The sequence below is a fragment of the Dendrobates tinctorius genome, unplaced genomic scaffold (assembly GCF_039654945.1).
Source record: "Dendrobates tinctorius isolate UK_male_01 unplaced genomic scaffold, ASM3965494v1 ptg000025l, whole genome shotgun sequence".
NCBI classification, from domain to species: Eukaryota; Metazoa; Chordata; class Amphibia; order Anura; family Dendrobatidae; genus Dendrobates; species Dendrobates tinctorius.
The window spans coordinates 23,399,027-23,423,295 of record NW_027361693.1 but is presented as its reverse complement, the minus strand read 5'-3'; the positions used below and the strand labels follow the sequence as shown (position 1 = coordinate 23,423,295).

Sequence of the window (24,269 nt, the reverse complement as noted above, 5' to 3'; positions counted from 1 at the left end):
GAGGGAAAAATCTGAAAAATTTGAATACCAGTTGCATGCTTAGACATTTAACCAGCATGCACTTGCAAGCGTGGACACAACACCAAACCTCAAGTGCCACATGTGCAACTGATCACAACGAAGGTAGTCAGCAACGCTACATTGTTTCCCCCACTGTAAGCCCACCGGTTAGCACAGCAGCAAATGTTGAGGTGTCGTTGCAAGGCCACAGCAGTCAGGGAATCCCACTGTTATATCAACGAAATACTGATTCTAGGCCATCAGTAAGAACACCAACTCCATCACCATCATCAACCCTCTCTCAGTCCGCCCTGTCCACCGCTACTTCCACCATATGCAGCTCTCAAGTCCAGCTCACCCTCCCAGACACTATGAGTAGGTCAAGAAAGTACTCAGTCTCTCATCCGCGTACACTGGGTTTGAACGCCCACATTGCCAAACTAATCTCGTTTGAGATGATGCCCTTTCGGTTGGTGGAAAGCACAGCTTTCCGCGAACTCATGGCCTATGCAGTACCACGCTATGACCTACCCAGTCGCCACTTCTTCTCTCGCAAAGCCATCCCAGCCCTCCACCATCATGTGAAAGACCGCATTGTCCATGCACTCAAGCAGTCAGTGAGCGGAAAGGTGCACCTCACAACTGATGCATGGTCCAGTCGGCATGGCCAGGGCCATTACGTGTCCATCACTGCGCACTGGGTTAATGTGGTGGATGCAGGGTCCACAGGGGACAGCGGTGGTGGGACAGTGCTGCCTAGCCCACGGTATAGGAAACAGTTGGCTGTAGGCGTTCGACCCTCCTCCTCCTCCTCCTCCTCCTCCAGAAGCGAAAGCTCGTCCACAGAGCGCAGTCGTACGAGCACTCCATCTGCAGCTGCCACTGTTGCACACGATGTGTCCCCCTATCGAGCAGCTAGTGGAAAGCGTCAGCAGGCTGTGTTGCAGATGATGTGTTTGGGCGACAGACACACCGCCGAGGTGCTGGCCGAGTACTTGAAGCGACAAACTGAGTCATGGCTGGGCAGTGTACATCTTGAGGCAGGCAAGGTAGTTAGTGATAACGGCCGTAATTTTGTGGCAGCCATAGCCCTTTCAAAACTCAGCCACATACCTTGCTTGGCTCACACCTTGAACCTGGTGGTGCAGTGCTTCCTCAAAAATTATCCGGAGTTAACAGCCCTGCTCCAGAAGATGCGAAGACTGTGCGCGCACATCCACCGGTCGCCTGTACACTCCGTTCGTATGCAGAAGCTGCAGCGATTGCTCCACCTTCCCAACCACCGCCTCATTATCGACATTGCAACAAGGTGGAACTCCACCCTGCACATGGTGGAGCGGCTGTGCGAGCAGAGGCAGGCCATAATGCATTTGTGGGAGGATACACGGCCAGGCACTTTGAGAGCAGACATGGAGTTGACAGGCGTGCAGTGGTCGAAGCTGAAAGACCTCTGTAAAGTCCTTCAGTGTTTTGAGGAATGCACACGGCTGGTAAGCGCAGACGACGCCATCCTAAGCATGAGCATCCCACTTATGCGTCTGCTCATGCAAACTTTGACGCACCTTAAGGAGCAGGCGTCTGCAGCCAATGTTGATGAGGAGGAAGAGGAGGAGGGAATCCTTGATGACATTCAGCCATTGTCTGCTCAGGGACCTCTCCTGGACGAGGTGGAGGAAGAAGAGGAGGAGGAGGAGGAGGATGATGGGGATGATTACTTAGGGGAGGAGGATGCATCTCGTGGGGCAAGTGAAAATGTTGGCGTGGCAAGGTCTGGTACAGGGTTTGTGCGTGACTGGAGGGATGTGGATTTGCCAGAAAGTGCTCCTCCACCCAGCACTCGCAGTGCATCATTGACACCGGGAACATTGGCCCACATGTCAGATTATGCCTTGCGGATCCTAAAAAGGGACCCCCGCATTGCCAAAATGATGAACGATGACGACTACTGTTTGGCCAGCATCCTGGATCCACGCTATAAAGGCAAATTACAAAACATCATGCCACAGGAGAACCTTGACCTAATATTGGCTAATAAACAAGCAACTCCGGTAAATCGGTTGCTTGAGGCATTCCCAGCACACAGCAGCGGTGATGGTTCTCACAAGAGCCGTACGGGCCGGGGGCAGCTTGGCAGAGGTGTTCGTGGTGCACACAGCAGAAGTGGCGTTGGAGACAGGGGTTTCATGACAATGTTGTGGACTGATTTTTCAAATACCGCTCACACAACTGGTAATACTGCATCGATGGAAAGTGACAGGAGACAGCAGTTGTCAACTATGGTTACAAACTACTTTTCCTCCCATATCGATGTTCTCCCACACAGGTCATTCCCCTTTGACTATTGGGCCGCTAAACTGGACACCTGGCCTGAATTGGCCCAATATGCCTTACAGGAGCTCGCTTGCCCAGCTGCAAGTGTGCTATCGGAAAGAGTCTTCAGTGCAGCTGGATCAATCCTGACAGAAAAAAGGACCCGTCTGTCAACCCAAAATGTGGATGATCTAACCTTCATTAAAATGAACCACGCATGGGTTTCCAAGGATTTTGTCCCACCTTCCCCTGATGACACATAGGGTGACAGAAAAATGGCTTGCTTTGGTCCACCTCTTCCTGGTACTTCACCTATTTCGCCTTTTGCATCAGCTGAATGTCCAACATCAACATATGCCACTTTCTAAAACTCCATAACTGTGCTGCCTCCCCCCATGGCCGGGGTCACCACCTACCGCACGACACCATGCGAGTGCCATTGCCCTGGACAGGTGGGTAGGCCGACTCTTGGGCGCGGGCACTGGCACAGGGTCCCTCATAGTGCAATCAAGTGTCTCTGACGGTGGTGGTGCACACCCACCGTCAGACACACCGCTGTACTATGAGGGGCCCAGTGCCAGTACTGACGCCCACGAGTGGGGCCCCCCTTGCTTGGCCAGGGCCCCAGCATTTGCAATCTTTACCTCTCCCTGCTCCTCCGCTGTGTAATCTGGGCCGTCAAATCCATACTGTGCCTGACACCGTCTGAGCCTGCCTCCTGAGACATATATTTTGAATGTGTACGCTATCCATACATGTTATCCGGGGATACGGTACCCTTTCTAACCTTTGTGCAATGACGTGCAATCCATACTGGGCCTAACACCGTCTGAGCCTGCCTCATGCTGTATAGACATATATTTTGAATGTGTACGCTATCCATACATGTTATCCGGGGATACGGTACCCTTTCTAACCTTTGTGCAATGACGTGCAATCCATACTGGGCCTAACACCGTCTGAGCCTGCCTCATGCTGTATAGACATATATTTTGAATGTGTACGCTATCCATACATGTTATCCGGGGATACGGTACCCTTTCTAACCTTTGTGCAATGACGTGCAATCTATACTGGGCCTAACACCGTCTGAGCCTGCCTCATGCTGTATAGACATATATTTTGAATGTGTACGCTATCCATACATGTTATCCGGGGATACGGTACCCTTTCTAACCTTTGTGCAATGACGTGCAATCCATACTGGGCCTAACACCGTCTGAGCCTGCCTCATGCTGTATAGACATATATTTTGAATGTGTACGCTATCCATACATGTTATCCGGGGATACGGTACCCTTTCTAACCTTTGTGCAATGACGTGCAATCCATACTGGGCCTAACACCGTCTGAGCCTGCCTCATGCTGTATAGACATATATTTTGAATGTGTACGCTATCCACACATGTTATCCGGGGATACGGTACCCTTTCTAACCTTTGTGCAATGACGTGCAATCCATACTGGGCCTAACACCGTCTGAGCCTGCCTCATGCTGTATAGACATATATTTTGAATGTGTACGCTATCCATACATGTTATCCGGGGATACGGTACCCCTTCTAACCTTTGTGCAATGACGTGCAATCCATACTGGGACTAACACCGTCTGAGCCTGCCTCATGCTGTATAGACATATATTTTGAATGTGTACGCTATCCATACATGTTATCCGGGGATACGGTACCCTTTCTAACCTTTGTGCAATGACGTGCAATCCATACTGGGCCTAACACCGTCTGAGCCTGCCTCATGCTGTACAGACATATATTTTGAATGTGTACGCTATCCATACATGTTATCCGGGGATACGGTACCCTTTCTAACCTTTGTGCAATGACGTGCAATCCATACTGGGCCTAACACCGTCTGAGCCTGCCTCATGCTGTATAGACATATATTTTGAATGTGTACGCTATCCATACATGTTATCCGGGGATACGGTACCCCTTCTAACCTTTGTGCAATGACGTGCAATCCATACTGGGCCTAACACCGTCTGAGCCTGCCTCATGCTGTATAGACATATATTTTGAATGTGTACGCTATCCATACATGTTATCCAGGGATACGGTACCCTTTCTAACCTTTGTGCAATCACGTGCAATCCATACTGGGCGTGAGAACGGCTGGCGAGCTGTTAAGCAAGCTACAGCACCTGTCCAGACAAGTACAGGGATTCCCTAGCGAGGAGACTTATTTGATTGTTTTCAATGTTGGGACAGCAATTTTTGGGGAGCACTATACTCTGGAGAATGATAGATGGGGCCCACCATACACTGGAACATTCCAAAGGTGGACATCAGACACTGGAGCAGCATTTACAGGGCCCATTATACACTAGAGCTTTAGAAATGGGGCCCATTATGTTTGGAGCATTATTTGGGCCCATAAGACAGTGGAGCTTCATCCATGGGGACCAACATATACTGTAGCATTATGTGGAGCTCATCATATACTGTTTCAAACATTATATGGGACCAATGATTTTGTATGGAGAAATAGATGGGCCTCGTCATGAGATGTAAAAAGTGAGGTATTTTTCATTGTACTATACCGCTATTTCTCTGCCGTATCGGAGCATGATGAGTTGTGGTATGTGTTAAAGGGGCGCTCTTTCGCCCAGGGCACATGAAAACCTGCAGCCAGCCCTCCCCCCCCACAAATTTAGCCAAATAACCCCCATTTTTCTGTGCGTAACTTGTATTATGAAGTTAATTAAGGTTGACAAGCTTAAGTAAGAAGAATTGATGCTTTTGGCATTCAAATGGGCACTGTAGGTGTGTTTCCTGTCCTCCTCTCACTGCCGACTTTTATTCCCCATTGACTTACATTGGGTTTCGTGTTTCGGGACGACCCCGACTTTTCCCTATAATCGGACGATCTTGCTCGACCCGACTTTTGGAAAAGTCTGGTTTCACGAAACGAAACGCGACCCTAAAAAACCAAAAGTCGCTCAACTCTAGTTCACACCCTCTGCTGATGGCATATGTGCATCTGCTGTGGCTGCACCATCGGTATACCAAAAACGTACAGCACATTTTTTCCTCTTGCTTGCATAATTTTCCGACAGGCTTCATTTGCGCGAACAAGAGACAATCACATACATTAGTTGTGGAACACACGACTAAATCCTAGTGTGGATTAAAAAGGTAAAAAATTATTTTACTTGTAGTGGGGAACCACTCAAGGAGTAAAAAGGCATAATGTCAACATATTTGTAGTGAAGAAGAAATATTTATTACTCTCTTATATTTCCATATGAGTAAGAGATTGAACCCAACAACGCGTAAAAATTTTACAAACTTGACGGGAACACATACGTCCTTTGCATTATCAAAGTATGTTTCAAGAAATTCTGTACCAGATAAGATGATCAATTTTGCTATTTAGTGTCAGTCAATTCTTTGTTATCATACAACCCTATGAAGAGTTATGCTTTTGTTTTATACTGCTCTAGCTAGCACAATAAGTCAAGTTTGATATTCGAAAGTTTGGAATTTTTGATTACCAAAGACTGTGGATAAGAAAAAAATCAAGGCCAGTCATGTACACATATATTCATACTATCAAAAAACAAACTCGAGCATTCCTAAGATTTTCCTTGTTTTGTAATCATTTTATTTTGCAATATTTTATTAGTATATTTAGCATTTAATGATAATTTAATGATTTAGACATATTTCTGCTTTTATGTGCGTATATATATTAGTAAGTAGCTAGATATAAATAATGTAATTGCCAAACTTTTTTCATAAGCAACTTTTTTTATACTTTTTAATTTCATGGATGATTGGGATTTTACAGTTGAAAATACATCCAATTCTCCATGAAATGTACTTGTCTAAAAATGTCTACTTCTATTAGCATGAACAAAAAGTATTTATAAAGAGTTGGTTTCATTCAATTAAACCTACAGTTCCTTAAAAATTATCAGATTAGCATGATATCATCAAATTCACAGACAAAATCATTGAGATATAGCGAGATGAAAAGGTGAAGGTTGTTTGAGTTACTACTATAATTATAACTATTCCGTGCCTTGCTTATCTGCAAGTACCTAGAATTATGGACTAATTACCTACTGTTATTTATTTAGGATGCCTTCACACACAGTTTTTTCAGTAGCTAAAAAGAATTAATCAATTTATTGTATTCATTGTTATTTTGAAACTGTAAAAAGGTGAGCAGAGGGAAGATTTTTGAACACATTTTAATTTATATAGTTTTCTTATGAAAATAAGTATATAGAATAAGACATGAAAAATGGTATGAAAATAATGCCATGCTTGAAAAAATAAAACAAATTAAACAGCAAAGCACACAAAAGTAATAAGTAAGGTCCAAAAAACTAATTGTATTGCGTTTGTATGTGTGATTGTAGTTTATATTACCCTATTAACTTTGAGCAAACATCTGGGTGCTATGGTTGTTTTTTTGCTGCCAAAAAAAAAGTATGATAATCTCTGTAAAAAACATTTTTCCTTTAAAGCTATATGTGTAAAATGACTGCATTGCTAGAAACCTTTATTGTACATCATGGCAGTAACTTCTAATTGCTTTAAGGGGGTTTTCTGATGAAGTTCCATTCAATCTTTTTGGAAGAACTGAAAAAAAAAAAAAAAAAAAAAAAAGATTGTTTGGAGAAGAAAACATAAGACCACTCATGTATGAGTTTACTAAAGGGCCTGTCACACTAAGCGATATCGCTAGCAATATCGCTATAACGTCACTGGTTTTTGTGATGTTATAGCGATATTGCTATGTCTGATACCTACCTCCAAGGTTGCGGCGGTCTGTGGTCCCGTGCAGCTTTACTATGGGTAAGCACTTTGCTTGAGCATTTTTTTACACCTCAGATTATTGTCTGTATACTTATATAATGATCTCTATTGTGAGAAGGTGTGAGCCTATCTTTCCCCATATGTTGTCTGCACCTTATGCAAATTTGCACCAATCTTATTATCTGACCTCAGCCAGGATTGCCTGATCTTTGTACTCTATTGTATTTTTGCGGACTCATTGTTGTCATTTTAAATTATAATAAATTTCATAATTTTTTATAATTATGGACTTTGTACTCCTGTGTGTTTCTCTTGGTTTCTAATCATAAATCATATTTGGGAGTGTCCTTCAGGGAGCTTTACTGATTTCCCACTATGATTGTACTTTTGGGTGGCTTCCCTCCTTATTGGCTTTTGCTTTTTTCGGTTTGTTTTCATCTTGTATCAGATACATTCAGCATTTAACCTAGGGACAGTTGCAGGAGCAGGGAGAGAGGCAGAATACAGCCTCTAGGCAAATCTTAGGGCTTTATAGTCTGTTGCTAAATATATAGCACTTTTTTGGGAGGTGAAAATATTGACTATATTGTTATCCATACAGTTTAACGTGCTTAGTTTTACATTACGCTGAAATATAAAACTTAAAAAAATTCTAAATATTTTTTCTAGATTCAATTATTCATCCATACAGTTTATTATGGTTAGTGTTGCATTACAGTGATATATGAAACTCCAAAAAAGGTTCTAAATGTTTTTCTGGATTGAATTAGTCAAATGAGTTTAAAGTGGTTAGTGTTACCTTACTGTGGTATATAAAACTAAAAAAAACATTTTTTTTTTCTGGATTCAATTATTTATTCATAGAGTTTATTATGGTTAGTGTTACTAGAGGTGAGTGAACCCAAACAGTAAAGTTTGACGTCCATATTGAACAACTACTGTTAGTGCAAAGACACTGAACACGGACTTCACCAGAAAAATCTATGTCACTCTTTGGGTTCAGCACTCCAAACACCGAATGTTTGTTGCTCTGTTATGTGCTTGACCGCATGGCAAACAATGGTTCTGATCGGCAGTAAAATCTTGACAGCGTGAACCTGCAGCTATAAATGGAGGTGAAAAGATTTCCCCTGGTCACTTGCATCAGCTAATGGGACAAGTTTTTCCATCAGCCTCCGCCTGCTGCCTCTATTAACATTGCAAGCAGGCGGCAACAGATGGGAATATTCATCAGCCAGAGCCTGCATTCTAAATAAATAATTTAAAAAAATGGTGTGCGTTTGCCTGTTTTTAGATAACCAGCTAGGCAAAACTCACAGCTGGGGCTGCAACTCTCAGCTTTCAGCTTCAGCAAGGCAGGCTATCAAAAATAGATAGGTCCTCACTCCGATTTTTATAATTATTTAAATAAATAATTTAAAAAAAATCAGGTGGGGTCCCCCACATTTTTGACAACCAACTAAGCTAAAGCAGACAGCTGGGGGCTGATATTCTCAGGCTGGTAAGGGGCCATGGACCTTGGCACCCACCAGCCTAAAAAAAGCAGCCTGCAGCCACCCAGAAAAGGCACATCTGTCATGCACAAGACAGCATGGCAAACATTGGATGTTTGGGCCCCCTATTCAAGTGAATGGGATCCGGGTTTGAGTTCGGATCCAGGTAATGTTCTGGTATTCGAACCCAAGCTTTTTTTTTTAACTGTTTGGCCAAATCTGCCGGACCCGAACATCCAGGGGTTTGCCAATCTCTAATTGTTACATTACAATACTATGTAAAATTTCTAAAAAATGTTGAAAATGATTTTCTGGAATGAATTTGTTATCCAGAGAGTTTAATGAAGTTAGTGTTGTATTAAGGTGGTATATAAAACTAAAAAAAAGTTCAAAAGTTTTTGGGGGATTCAATCACTCATCCATACAGTTAAATGTGGTTACTGTTAGGCCGGGGTCACACTAACCAACGCAAAATACGGTCAGTATTTTACATGCGTAATACAGATGAATGGCCCCTAAACAGTGCTCCGTATGTCATCCGTAATCAAGATGTGGTCGCGTATTTTGCGCATGTAAGCATCCGTATGGCGAGATTTTCTCGCAGGCTTGCAAAATGGACATATAATGGAGCCCTATGACAGGTTTTATAACACAAAAGAAAGGAGATATATATATATATATATATACACACATTCTATGTGTCTATATCTATTCTTTCGTTTCTTTATTAAACCTGTCAGTGTGAGTTTACTGTACAGCGCACTGAATTGCCGGCTTTGCTAAAAGACACCGGGTGCGTATTTCTCGCAAGTCACATGTGTGGTCCGTGTGTAATACATATTTTTTGCGCTCCCATAGACTTGCATTGGCGTACTACGGTCGTAGTACGCTGACAATCGCAGCATGCTGCGATTGGCACGGACCGTAGAATATGGATGAGAAATATACGGCTGATGGGAGCTAACCCATAGAGAATCATTTGCCCGTGTGTAATGCGTGCTTTTAGCGCCTCTCACTCGGCCGTATTCCTCCCCAGTGTGAGCCCGGCCTTACACTGCGGTGGTGTATAAAACTGCCCCCCAAAAACTCACTTTTATTCTGGATTTAATAAGTAATCACTGCAGTTTAACATGGTTAATGTTATATAACGGTGGTATATTAAACTAAAATAAAAGTTTCAAAAATGTTTTATGGATTCAATTAGTCATCTATACAGTTTAACACGCTCTGGGCAATATTACAGTGGTTTAAAATTTGGTTTGCTACAATTTACCACATTTTTAGGTTCCAAAAAGAGGGATTTTGAGTTCTTACCGTAAAATCTCTTTCTTGGAGCCTTCATTGGGGAACACAGATGACCATGGGGTGTATGCTGCTGCTGCTGCTAGGAGGCTGACACTATGCAAAACAAGAAACTTAGCTCCTCCCCGGCAGTATACACCCACCGACAGGCACCAAGCACCTCAGTTGGTGAAAAAGCAGTAGGAGAAGCAACCAAAACCATAAACATATGTACCAACTCAACAAGGGACTCTCAGACCCAACACGGTACTACTTAAACAGGGAGGGTGCTCTGTCCCCCAATGAAGGCTCCAAGAAAGAGATTTTACGGCAAGAACCCAAAATCCCTCTTTCTTTATCGCCTTATTGGGGGACACAGATGACCATGGGACGTTCCAAAGCAGTCCCGAGGGTGGGAACAGCAATAAAGGAACAAAATAAGGAAGGGCTTAGGTCGGTCGATGCGCCACCGCCAACAGCAGAACCTTCCTACCAAGAGCTGCATCAGACGAGGCCTGGGTATGAACCCTGTAGAACCTCGCAAAGGTGTGCAAAGATTACCAGGTCGTGGCTCTGCAAAGTTGTAAAGCCGAAGCCTGGTGTCGCACAGCCCAAGAAGCCCCTACAGCTCGGGTGGAGTGGGCTTTCACCCCCGGAGGGGGCCGTTTCTCCTGAAGACGGTAGGCTTCCAGGATGGTAGACCGAATCCAACGAGCAATTGTGGACTTGTAAGCCGGATGACCTTTCCGGCGACCCTCAGAAATGACCAGCAAGGAATCAGATTGGCGAAAGGAAGCGGTCCTGGCAAGGTAAACACGCAAGGCTCTCACTACATCCAGTTTGTGGAACGACTTTTCCAGAGAATGAGCAGGCGCAGGACAAAATGATGGAAGGACGATATCTTCGTTAATGTGAAAGGGGGATACCACTTTCGGAAGGAAAGAAGGAACTGGCCTGAGAACAACCTTATCTTGGTGGAGGATAAGGTAAGGAGAACGACAGGATAAGGCCGCCAGCTCAGAAACTCTCATGATGGATGTAATGGCGATTAGAAAAGCCACCTTCCATGAAAGAAGAGACAGAGGGATATCCTGAATCGGCTCGAACAGCGCCTTCTGGAGAGCGCCAAGAACAAGATTGACATCCCATGGATCTATCGGAGAACGATGAGGAGGAGTCACATGGGCGACTCCTTGGAGAAAAGTCTTCACTTGCAGTAAGGAAGCTAGATCCGTCTGGAAGAGGATTGCTAGGGCAGATACCTGGCCTTTGAGAGTACTGAGGGATAGGCCCGCATCCAAGCCGGATTGGAGGAAACCAAGAATGGGAGAAATTGAGAACGATAGTGGAAAAACATCGTTTTCATCACACCAACGAAAAAAGGCCTTCCAGTACCTATGGTAAATGCGGGAAGAAGCAAGCTTCCGAGCCTTAATCAAGGTCTGAATGACCCGGTTGGAAAACCCTGATTCCTTCAGAATCGCGGCCTCAACGACCATGCCGTTAAACTCAGAGACTGAGAACTCTGGTGGTAAAGGGGGCCTTGCGAGAGAAGATCTGGACGGTCTGGAAGCCTCCAGGGGACGTCCGTGAGCATGTTCACCAGCTCCGCGTACCAAGGGCGTCTCGGCCAGTCTGGAGCCACTAAGATGACCGGGATGCCCTCTGACTTTATCTTTTTGACCATTCTTGGGATCAGGGCAAGCAGAGGAAACAGGTAAGGTAGGTGGAACTGGGACCACGGGATTACTAGGGCGTCGTAACCGACGGCTAATGGATCCCTGGACCTGGCTACAAAGTGAGGAACCTTGTTGTTCATCCGAGAGGCCATGAGATCGACGTCCGGGGTGCCCCAGCGCTGGCATATCTGACTGAAGACTGTGGGATGAAGGGACCATTCGCCTGACGCTAGCCCTTGGCGACTCAAGAAGTCGGCTGCCCAGTTTTCCACCCCTGGAATGTGAACGGCGGAAATCGCTGGCACGTGACGCTCTGCCCAACGAAGTATCCTTGCCACTTCTGACATCACCTGCCTGCTGCAAGTACCGCCCTGGTGGTTTATGTACGCCACGGCCGTGGCGTTGTCTGACTGAATGCGGACCGGCTTGCCTACTAGAAGATGCTGCCAACGAAGGAGAGCGAGGAAGATTGCCCTGATCTCCAGAAGGTTGATGGGCAGAAGAGTCTCCTGGGCGTTCCAACGTCCTTGGGCCGTTCTCTGATAGTAGACCGCCCCCCATCCAGGGAGACTGGCATCGGTGGTGATGACCTGCCAACGAGGCGGGAGAAAGGATCTTCCGCGGAGAACTGACGCCGACAACGTCCACCAAGTCAGTGATTGTTTGACTCTGAGCGGAAGAAGAATGGGGCGATCCAGAGAAAACGAGGTCTTGTCCCAGACTGAAAGGAGGAACAGTTGGAGAGGGCGAGAGTGGAATTGTGCAAATGGCACTGCTTCCATAGAGGCTATCATCTTCCCCAGGACTCTCATGCAGGACCGAAGGGACATGACCCTCGAGCGCCGAAGGGACTGGATCCCCTTGCGAAGGGTTGAAAACTTGTCCCTCGGTAAGAACACTCGGGCCAGATTCGTATCGAACTCCATGCCCAAAAAGGTCAGACGCTGAGTAGGGCACAGAGTGGACTTGTCCTTGTTGACTATCCATCCCAGGCATCTGAGGGCATCCAAGGTTATGTGAAGGCTGTGAAGACAGTCTTGGCGGGACGAGCCCTTGATCAGGAGATCGTCCAGGTAAGGGATGATAAGAATCCCTCTGGATCGAAGGATGGCCATGACTGTTGCCATAACCTTCGTGAAGACACGAGGGGCGGAGGCTAGGCCGAAGGGAAGGGCCGCGAACTGATAATGGTTGTTCTGAATCTGCATCCTGTATATCCACCGAGCAGAGAAACTCTGGGGCTCCATTGAGGCTATTACCGAACGCAGAGACTCCATCTTGAAGTGGCGGATCTTCACGTGGCGATTGAGCAGCTTGAGGTCCAAAATTGGGCGAAGTGAGCCGTCCTTTTTTGGGACTACAAAGAGATTCGAGTAGAACCCTAAAAAACGCTCGTTTGTAGGAACGGGAACGATGACCCCGGCGGAAAGGAGAGAGGAGACGGCCTGAAGGAACCCTGGAACCTGTGATCGCTGTTTTGGGGTTCGGGACAGACAGAAACGACTGTTTGGGAGGGAAGAAAACTCGATTTTGTATCCGGATGTGATGATTTCCCTGACCCAAGTGTCGTTGACAACGGATAGCCACGCGTCCTTCAAAAAGGAAAGTCTGCCTCCCACCCTGGAAAGCTTTCCAGGTGGGGGTGACCCGTCACTTAGATGAAAACCTTCTGGATCGAGAGCCTGAGGACCTGGAAGGCTGACCCCTGGATCTCCAGCGAGGGGCCGGCTTATACGATGGCTTTCTCCGGTCATTGGAAGCAGTGTTACGGTCCTGCTGGGACGAACCGTCTGTGGGAGAGAAGGGGCGAAAGGACCTAAAAGGCCGAGAAGCCTTCTTGTTAAAGAACCTCTTAGGGCGGGACTGGGGAAGGGAAGTGCTCTTTCCACCAGTGGCATCCGAGATTAACTGATCCAGCTTGGCGCCAAAGAGCCTAGTGCCGTGAAAGGCTAGATTGGTGAGAGACTTCTTTGAGGTGGTGTCCGCATTCCAAGACTTCAACCAAAGAATGCGGCATACTGCCACAATGTTGCTGTTAGCTCTAGCAACGCACCCTGCCGCGTCCAAGGAGGCGGCCAGAAGGTACTTGCCTGCGTGATTAATTTGGTCTGCTAAATCTGCCAGCTCGTCCTGAGGAGCTGCCGCTGAAACGCCCCTGCGCAGAATTTTCGCCCAAGCCGAAATGGCTTTCGCCACCCAAGCGGATGCGAAGATAGGGCAGAGGGATGCACCGGATGCCTCAAAGATAGACTTAGCCAACAACTCTATTTGCCTGTCTGATGGGTCCTTAAGAGAAGCTCCGTCCAGAAGGGAAAGGACCGTCTTAGAGGAAATACGAGAAACTGGTGGATCTACCTCGGGAGCTTTGGTCCATTTCGTGACTAGATTCGCATCAAAGGGATAAAGTACATCTAAGTACTTGCGGCCTGAGAAACGTTTCTCAGGATATTGCCAGTGATTGGCTAAGGAAGTGTCGAAATCCCTATTAGGGAAGGTTCGAGATGGAGGCCTCGCCTTCTTAAGGGAAACAGAGAATTCCTGAGGGGGGCCTTATCCTCCTTTATCTTGAGTGTTTGGTATATAGCCGATATGAGACTATCTACCATCTCCCGAGTTCTAGCTATGTCGTCTGACCCCAGATCGTCTGCCGAAGAGGGAGACGAGGAGCGTAGCCTGAGAGAAGCGGAGGGACCCTGCGAACCGGAAGAAGAGCCAGACAGGACCCGCTTCCTAGAGCCCCTACTTGGTCTATCCGTCTGAGGGCCACGGTCCGGTGCTGGCGACTCACTATGCGAGGCGGTCGGTGCACAGGTGACTGCAGATAACTGAGGTAACCGCTCTAAGACCTGGACCAGCGATTGAGACACCTTGGTCAGCTCAGAAACATCGCCACGGCCCACTCCGGGGGTGGGGTGGTCTCCGCCCGGGGTTCGGAGTGCTCCTGAGGGGCCGACATGGTGGAAGGGCTGCAGGACAGGCAGAGGGGAGACGACTGACCCGAAGCCCACTAATTTTTACAGCGCGCGCAGGCGTAGTGAGTAGCGGTGGGTCTGGAGCAGAAGGCCCTTGCAGGGTTGTGCATAAGTCTCAGTGCAGAAAAAACACAGCCTGAGGAAACTGCAGGGGGGGAGCTAAGTTAGGCGTCAGGGATAGTCAACGTCTAGCCTACCGAGGATCAGAAGCGATGTGTCCCCCAGGCGAGGTCCGGAGAGAAGGAGGAAGAAGCTTGGCAATCCAGGAAGGAACGCTGGCGGTGGGCGGGGCTAAGCCACCGCACCGCGCGATTGGCTGAGACCCCAGAGGGGAGGGGGACGGCTAAAGACACTGACAGGGCTGAAATGAAAGCAGCCCTGAGATAGGCTGTAAAAGCGCACGGGGAAAGCGCGCGCAGGGAGAGGGAGGACCACTTTTGAAAATGAAAGTGAAAGCGCTCCCTCAGCTTTCACTAGCGACGGCGCCCCGGGTTCGAAAGCACTCCCTCCCTGTGGAGCATGCAAAACAGAAGCCGCGGAGACTCCATCACGTGTTTCTCAACGCAAGCAATGACCAGCCAGGTCTTTGCCCGGGAAGGAACAACCACGGGAAGGGCAGTCTCCAATGAAGGAAACCACCTATGCCAAAACATTGTATCCATCCACATACAGCTGTTTCGGGGTATTGCCCCTCATCAGTGTGGAGTAGGAAACTGGCTGGTAGGAGCAATGTCTAGTAAAAAGACTATGAAGAGGAGGATGAATGAACTCATGGAGATCAACATCCGACACTGCGGAGACACCATCACATGTTTCTCAACGCAGTGATTCTAGAGCACTGCCCCCATCCCTTATGGGAAATATGTAAAACATGCAAAACAGAAGCCGCGGAGACACCATCACGTGTTTCTCAACGCAACTGTGGAGAGCGGGAAATTCAAAAAGGAGGAGAGGTACTCTGCTGCGTGATTGCTGAATGTGGTCCTAGATTGGTCTGTGAGCGCAGGGCTGCAGGGAACATTCAGACAAGCTTACCTGATGTCCCTGAAGAGGCTGACCACAGGGGCCCATGATAGAGCGCAGGCCGCTGGGAGAGGTGATCCTCAGTACCCGCACCGCCGTATGGTGCAGAAGACGGCACCAATCCCCATGTCAGGGGAAACGTCACCGCTGGCGACCGCCGTCTTCCTCTCAGCCCTGTCCTGGGAGAGGGATGAGGAGGGGAATCGGCAAGGACCGGACACCTATCCATGGACCCTAGCACTTGAAAGTGATAGGGAAAGGTCCTGCCTGCGGGCCTGAGAGTTGCGATGTGGGCGATACCACATTGCTCGCTCAGCCGCATTAATAGGAAAAGCAGGATGAACTCACATCCCGTTTCCTGAGCTGTATCTGAAAAAGAAAGGGGAAATCATTAAAAAACACAACTAAAACCTGAAAAGAAAAGGATTATATGCGGATCTGGGGAGATCCCGGTCCGCCTCCTACAGACACTAAGCACAAACTGAGGTGCTTGGTGCCTGTCGGTGGGTGTATAGTACTGTATACTGCCAGGGAGGAGCTAAGTTTCTTGTTTTGCATAGTGTCAGCTTCCTAGCAGCAGCAGCAACATACACCCCATGGTCATCTGTGTCCCCCAATAAGGCGATAAAGAAATTGACTATTGTCTACATACATTTCAAACTGATTTTTGTAAAATTACATTTTTTTTAATTTTTAAAAACTGCTTAGCCTGCTACAGTTGACCACATCTTTGGGTTCATTAAAAAATGTAGTTTAAATTAATAAAGGAAACAGTTTCTAGAGAGCCAGCAGTTATTAAATGCATAAGTCGTGCTGCAAGAGACTAGGAACTGGAAGTTCTGATGATGGTTCACGCAGCCGCTGAGGACGTGGGGCAGGTGCAACTATGCCTCTTGCTGCATGTGGAGGAGAAAGGGAAAAAGGGGAACAAATTCAGCTCACCAGTCTCTGAATAATCCTCTGTTCATGCATGCACGGAGCCACCTTGATCAAGGGCGTTGTCTGTAGCAAATGCAGGAAAAGAAATCTTCAACGTGAAACTCCATTTCAGAAAAAAATTCCAATATTTTATTGAAAACACATTTAAAAATCCAGCATCAAACATGGAAAGACATGATGATAAATGGGATCTCTGGTGGCCTGAAACCGACGCATTTCGACCTTTCGGGTCTTACTCATGGCATAAAAGAGACCTAGAATGTCAACCTTATATTGAAAAAGACATACAATACACAGGTGCACTAATTAAAAACATGTGGAAAAAGCAAGGGAAGGAGACTCCCACATTTAACTCTTTCGCAGACATACAGTGATGGAACCATGGCACAGATTGCGGTAAAAAAACCCATAAAAAACGCAATCCGAGCATGTGATGTGCTGATAATGAATTTCCCAGCATAATAATAAAAAATAAATAAAGATAAAAAAAATAAAGCAATACTAGAGTCTGCAAGGTTGATACAATGATCATACCATTGAACACACTAGCGCGATCATAAAAAAACAAAATACAAAACAACAAATAATGTAATAGGTAACATGGTGACTGTGATAAATTTTCTCGTGTGACAATAAATGGAAAAATCTAGAATTAATTAGTACTGACAAAAAAATAAAATAAAGAAGTGATTCTTACAAAAGGAACAATCACTGCATAAATTAGTTAAATTGCAGGTCTAAGTCCAACCGCTTATTCAGATTTGATGGTACACGTGCGTTTAGTTTGAAAATCTGTAAGTACTCTCTATTTAGGATTTTCCTTTTAGCTCTTTTTCAGGCATGCATAGTAATAAAAACATTATACAGATTAATGCGGTCAAAAAAACCCCCACAATATTAAAAATGCAATCACCATAGTATGTAATACACTAATAATGAGTTTCCTAGTATAATAAATGAATAAAATTAATAAAAAAAAAATGCTAGAATCTGCAAGATTGATACAATGATTATACCATTGAACACACTGACGTGCCAAAAAAAACAAAAAAAAAAACAGAATGCAAAAACACAGATATTGCAATTTAATAACATGATGACTGTGGTAAATTTTTTTGTATGATAATCCATGAGGAAATCTGGAATAAAATAATACTGATGAAAAAAAAAAAAAAAAATTATAAGGAACTAATTCTAAGGCCGGTTTCACACTAGCGCATTTTCAACGCGCGCACGGCCGGGGGTAGCTCCGCCCCCGATCCGGCTCTCTGCCCGGCGTGCCCGCCCCTTCCTTGTAGCGCCGCCTCCTAGCGGACAGCGGCGCCTGCGATCGGCGCACCCTATCTTTAGCATAGGGTGCGCCGATCGTGCGCAGGCCGTGCGCTAGTTGCGCTTTGACCTGCGCTGCGCACTTTTGACGGTGCGCCGTGCGCGCCAAAATCCGAAAAGTTTGATTTTGGCGCGCACGGCGCACCGTCAAAAGTGCGCAGCGCAGGTCAAAGCGCAACTAGCGCACGGCCTGCGCACGATCGGCGCACCCTATGCTAAAGATAGGGTGCGCCGATCGCAGGCGCCGCTGTCCGCTAGGAGGTGGCGCTACAAGGAAGGGGCGGGCACGCCGGGCAGAGAGCCGGCTCAGGGGCGGAGCTACCCCCGGCCGTGCTTGCGCATAAAATGCGCTAATGTGAAACCGGCCTTACAAAGATACAAACACTGCATAAATTAGTTTAATTGCAGGACTAAGTCTAACTGCTTATTCAGGCATAACGTTACACGTGTATTAAGTTTGAAAATCCAAAAGGACTCTCTATTCAGGATTTTCCTTCTGAAATCCCCTCCCCTAGAAGGTTTAAAAACTCTCTCAATTGCAGTAAGTTTGAAAGTATTTGTATTGCCTGCATGGATAATTTTGCAGTGATGCGACACTGCTGAGGCTAGTTTCACACTAGCGTTCTCGGGCGCAGCGCAGGGCTGCTGCTAAGCCCCGCCCCCGGCTGTGCCCCCCAGTTGCAATACTGATCTCCTGAAAAAGAGGATTAGAAAACATTTATTGGAAACCTCTAGTGCGACTAGTCATATCTCAGGCTGGTTTCACACTAGAATTCTCGGGTGCAGGGCCACCGCTAAGCCCTGGCCACGCCCCCTCCAGTCAGTTCCTCCTCTGATCGCATGACGCTGCATGCGATCAGTGTACCATATATATAGCATTGGGTACACTGACCGTGCTCTGGTATGATTTTGGTTGTGCTGCACCCAGCACACAAAAATGCAACACAGTGTTTTTGTGCACTGGGCGCAGTGCCAAAAGGGTGCAGCACCAGCAAAATCATAACAGCGCACGACCAAAGCACGGTCAGCATACCCAATGCTAAATATAGGGTACACTGATCGCATGCAGCGTCATGCGATCAGAGGAAGAACTGACTGGAGGGGGCGTGGCCAGGGCTTAGCGGCGGCCCTGAGCCCGAGAATTCTAGTGTGAAACTAGCCTGAGATATGACTAGTCACACTAGAGGTTTCCAATAAATGTTTTCTAATCCTCTTTTTCAGGAGACCAGTATGGCAACCCACATACTGTAGTTTGCAAGAAACACATTCAACCAAATAAATGACCCCTTCTGAAATGCAATATATATAGGTCTGGATAGGATAAGAAATGCCCGTGACTCTAGAAACAAGCCTATCGGTTTTATGAACAAAATTGCACACCTTGCAGGGACGATGTCCACATTTAAAAAAAAACTTGTACTTCAACCAGCTTTCTATTATTCGCAGTGTGAACATTGCTGCAAAAAAGACTGGGTGACAGAATATCACTTAAAGAAGGAGCTTTTCAAGCTATGTAACGAATATGAGAGTTGTTTGAAATGTGTGCAAGTTTAGAGTCGTTAATCGTTATAAAGAAGAGGAACATATTTTTTCATAATATTAACAATCTTATGGTACTGTGAGCTATATTCAGTAGAGAAATTAACAAAAAAACTAACATTATTTCTATGCTCTGGTTTTATTTTTTTTATTGTTATTTCTGGGAACCACCTGTAAAGAAGATACTGAGTCTGTATAACAATCTTCAAGAATCTGTTAATACTATCCACAATATTTTTCGCTTTCATCAATGTCCAATTTGGAGAACCCCCTCTCTTTAAGTCTCAATAAGGTTGCCTCTGCTTCCACATGATAAGTTGAAATAAAGTAGAACTGCAATTTCTCTTAAGTCTGATTAATTCCAGCAAAGGAATATTATTAATGACATGTTTGAGATGACACAGATATGCTTCTAGAATGGTGTTACTATCTGTGGACTTTCTATAAGGGGAAATAAAATATTTTAGTCGTAACAGTATTCACGGACAAGGTGATGTCAAGAAAATTGACTGCCATCTTAGGCTAGTTTCACACTAGCGCTTTGGAGCGCAGCGACGGCCTGCGCACAGCCGCCGCTAAGCCCCGCCCCCTGCCGCACCTCCGCCGGTAGCTCCGCCTACCGGCGCATGACGCTGCATGCGTCCTTCGTCCCCTATCTTTATCACTGGGGGTGCAGGCCGTGCGCAGTATGCGTTTGGTGGCACATGCTCCTTTTTGACGGTGCGCCGACCTGCGCCATACGCAACCTGCTGCAGTTTGGTTGCGCCGGCGCACCATCAAAAAGGCGCATGCGCCGCCAAACGCATATTGCGCATGGCCTGCGCCCCCAGGACGCATGCAGCGTATAGGCGGAGCTACCGGCGGAGGCGGGGCTTAGCGGTGGCCGTGCGCAGGCCGTTGCTGCGCTCCAAAGCGCTAGTGTGAAACTAGCCTTAGAAAAAGTAGATGTGAAGGATAAATTAAAGTCATTATTATTGGGATATTCGACAAAATTTGTAATCTCCAAAGTATCACTCTTCCAAATGAAGATCAGGTCGTCTATAAAATGTCCCAAAAATGAATATTGTGTAGAAAAGGATTACTATTAGCGATGAGCGATTGTGCTCGCCACTACTCGTTACTTGCCTGATTTTCACTGTACTCTGTGTACTCGGCGAGCACCGAGCATTTCCGAGAATACTCGGCAGAAACTCGGGTCTCCTCCCTGCATTTTTGGCGGTCTTTAGAGATTCAATCGCCATGTAGGGAAGCCTGGTCTTTCACCGGGAAGGAACAACCACGGGAAGGGCAGTCTCCAATGAAGGAAACCACCTATGCCAAAACATGGTATCCATCCACAGACAGCTGTTTCGGGGTATTTGCCCCTCATCAGTGTGGAGTAGGAAACTGGCTAGTAGGAGCAATGCCTAGTAGAAGACTGTGAAAAATGAGGATGAGTGACCTCATGGAGATCAACATCCAACACTGCAGAGACACCATCATGTGTTTCTCAAAGCAGTGATTCTAGAGCACTGCCCCCATCCCTTATGGGAAATATTCACTGCTCCTACTAGCCAGTTTCCTACTCCACACTGATGAGGGGCAAATACCCCGTAACAGCTGTCTGTGGATGGATAGCATGTTTTGGCATAGGTGGTTTCCTTCATTGGAGACTGCCCTTCCCGTGGTTGTTCCTTCCCGGTGAAAGACCTGGCTAGTCATTGCTTGCATTGAGAAACATGTGATGGTGTCTCCGCGGCTTCTGTTTTGCATATTTCCCATAAGGAATGGGGGCAGTGCTCTAGAATCACGGCGTTGAGAAACACGTGATGGTGTCTCCGCAGTGTTGGATGTTGATCTCCATGAGGTCAATCATCCTCATTTTTCACAGGATAGGATTAGACACATGGCTCAGCTGTCAGTATCACACAGGATAGTATTAGATTCACGGCTCAGCAGTCAGTATCACACAGGATAGTATTAGATTCACGGCTCAGCAGTCAGTATCACACAGGATAGGATTAGATACACGGCTCAGCAGTCAGTATCACACAGGATAGGATTAGATACACGGCTCAGCAGTCAGTATCACAGGATAGGATTAGATACACAGCTCAGCAGTCAGTATCACACAGGAGAGGATTAGATACACAGCTCAGCAGTCAGTATCACACAGGAAAGGATTAGATTCACGGCTCAGCAGTCAGTATCACACAGGAAAGGATTAGATACACGGCTCAGCAGTCAGTATCACACAGGATAGGATTAGATACACAGCTCAGCAGTCAGTATCACACAGGAGAGGATTAGATACACAGCTCAGCAGTCAGTATCACACAGGAGAGGATTAGATACACAGCTCAGCAGTCAGTATCACACAGGAGAGGATTAGATACACAGCTCAGCAGTCAGTATCACACAGGAGAGGATTAGATACACAGCTCAGCAGTCAGTATCACACAGGAAAGGATTAGATACACAGCTCAGCAGTCAGTATCACACAGGATAGGATTAGATACACAGCTCAGCAGTCAGTATCACACAGGATAGGATTAGATACACAGCTCAGCAGTCAGTATCACACAGGAGAGGATTAGATACACAGCTCAGCAGTCAGTATCACACAGGATGGGATTAGATACACGGCTCAGCAGTCAGTATCACACAGGATAGGATTAGATACACAGCTCAGCAGTCAGTATCACACAGGATAGCATTAGATACACGGCTCAGCAGTCAGTATCACACAGGAGAGGATTAGATACACAGCTCAGCAGTCAGTATCACACAGGAGAGGATTAGATACACAGCTCAGCAGTCAGTATCACACAGGAGAGGATTAGATACACGGCTCAGCAGTCAGTATCACACAGGATAGCATTAGATACACGGCTCAGCAGTCAGTATCACACAGGAAAGGATTAGATACACAGCTCAGCAGTCAGTATCACACAGGAGAGGATTAGATACACAGCTCAGCAGTCAGTATCACACAGGAGAGGATTAGATACACAGCACAGCAGTCAGTATCACACAGGATAGGATTAGATACACAGCTCAGCAGTCAGTATCATACAGGAGAGGATTAGATACACAGCTCAGCAGTCTGTGCAGCTGTCAGAGCAGAGGATCTCACCACCTGTAATGTGAGACCTCGACTATGCAGAGAGCTGCTGATACATTGTAACACAAGGACTACCTCACCTTTCCTTCAGCACTGCTCCTCTCCTGCCTCCAGTCCTGGTCTCTCTCTTCTTTCTCCTATAACAGCGTGGCTCATAATGAGCCCAGAAGTTATAGGGGGAAAGTGGAGCTCACAGTATACACTGTGGGCTCCAGAAAGACGGCACCGATCTCCTCTCTTTGCTGGGATCTGGACAGCCCAGGGGGCATGCCCAGATCACAGCAGGTAGCAGCTGCTCAATGCAAGTTAGGCTGGTTTCACATTAGCGCTTTTTAAGCGCACGCACGGCCGGGGGTAGCTCCGCCCCCGAGCCGGCTCTCTGCCCGGCGTGCCCGCCCCTTGCCTGTAGCGCCGCCTCCTAGCGCACAGCGGCGCCTGCGATCGGCGCACCCTATCTTTAGCATAGGGTGCGCAGATCGTGCGCAGGCCGTGCGCTAGTTGCGCTTTGACCTGCGCTGCGCACTTTTGACGGTGCGCCGTGCACGCCAAAATCCGAAAAGTTTGATTTTGGCGCGCACGGCGCACCGTCAAAAGTGCGCAGCGCAGGTCAAAGCGCAACTAGCGCATGGCCTGCGCACGATCTGCGCACCCTATGCTAAAGATAGGGTGCGCCGATTGCAGGCGCCGCTGTGCGCTAGGAGGCGGCACTACAAGCAAGGGGCGGGCACGCCGGGCAGAGAGCCAGCTCGGGGGCGGAGCTACCCCTGGCCGTGCATGCGCTTAAAAAGCGCTAATGTGAAACCACCCTTATAGAGTTGGCAGGTGACTGCTGTCTCCTATGCCCATGGCAGCCATATTTGCAGAGTGTCTTATACTCTTATACTCCTGCAAAGCAAAATGGCAGCACCCAGCGGCTGCAAAAATAATAAAAAAAAATTAAAGTTAAAAAAATTATTTTGTATTAAACAATTATTTATATATACAATCATTTTTAATACAAAAGACAAATTGTGGCACCTTCTCTTTAAGCCATGCACATCCTGGCACACAACAGCTAGGAACTACATCACTCCACCAGCTCATGATATGGATTTACTCAGAAACTAAATAGCAAGATAAGCAAGGCTCAATGTGTCTTTCTTATTCTACTCATGATTGTCTTTGGTATCCAGTTTTCACAAGTAAGTTATGCCTTTTTGCTGTCACCAGCACCATCATCATCCTCATCTCTTCCTTTTGCACTCTTTGTCAAAAGCCACTATTATATCATTGGTCTTTTGTGTGCCCAAAAACATGCATTTAGTTGTCAATTTTTTCTCCTCAATTTGTATGGATTCTGAAATCCCACATGTCAAAATTTAACCCAGTCGATGCCAGACCACCTGCACTGACATTATCCAGGCACAATTATTTATTGAAAAAGTAATCAATGCCAGGTTTAGGCTCAAAATACTTATTTTTAAAAAAAAACAAAACTTATTGTGATTCATCCATAAAATATTTGACATGTCTCACCTTCTTTCAAATTTATGTGAAATTAAATGTTTTGTGCCTGCATTTAGGGTCCAATTCCCTGGCAGCACCCATACAAGATTGTCTCCCTTAGCAGGGCAGGGAACACAAGGTGCAATTGTTGCAATTTATCTAAAAAAATATACTTGGAATTTGTAACTGCAGTTTTATTTAAAAAAAAATCCCAATTTCTCTCAAAAATGTTAACGATTTTTGGGGTTGGGTAAAACTCCTCAATAGCGCTCTGTATATGATTTGGCCCAGTAAAGTGATGAAAGTGAATTCACGGGGCCATCAGTCATGCT

The 24,269-nt window shown here is 46.4% G+C and overlaps 1 long non-coding RNA gene across 2 annotated transcripts in view; it reads right to left on the bottom strand.

Annotated features, from left to right (window-relative positions):
• LOC141084605 (uncharacterized) overlaps positions 1-22,728 on the bottom strand; it is a 104,570-nt gene extending 81,842 nt beyond the window's left edge. The window contains exons 1-2 of one of the 2 annotated variants that reach the window (XR_012231052.1): positions 22,533-22,728; positions 16,485-16,544 (exon numbers count right to left, since the gene is read on the bottom strand). This is a non-coding gene — a long non-coding RNA (uncharacterized lncRNA). The remainder of the gene's footprint in view (positions 1-16,484; positions 16,545-22,532) is intronic. The other variant, XR_012231053.1, reaches the window with a different exon arrangement.
• Positions 22,729-24,269: the final 1,541 nt, after the last annotated feature.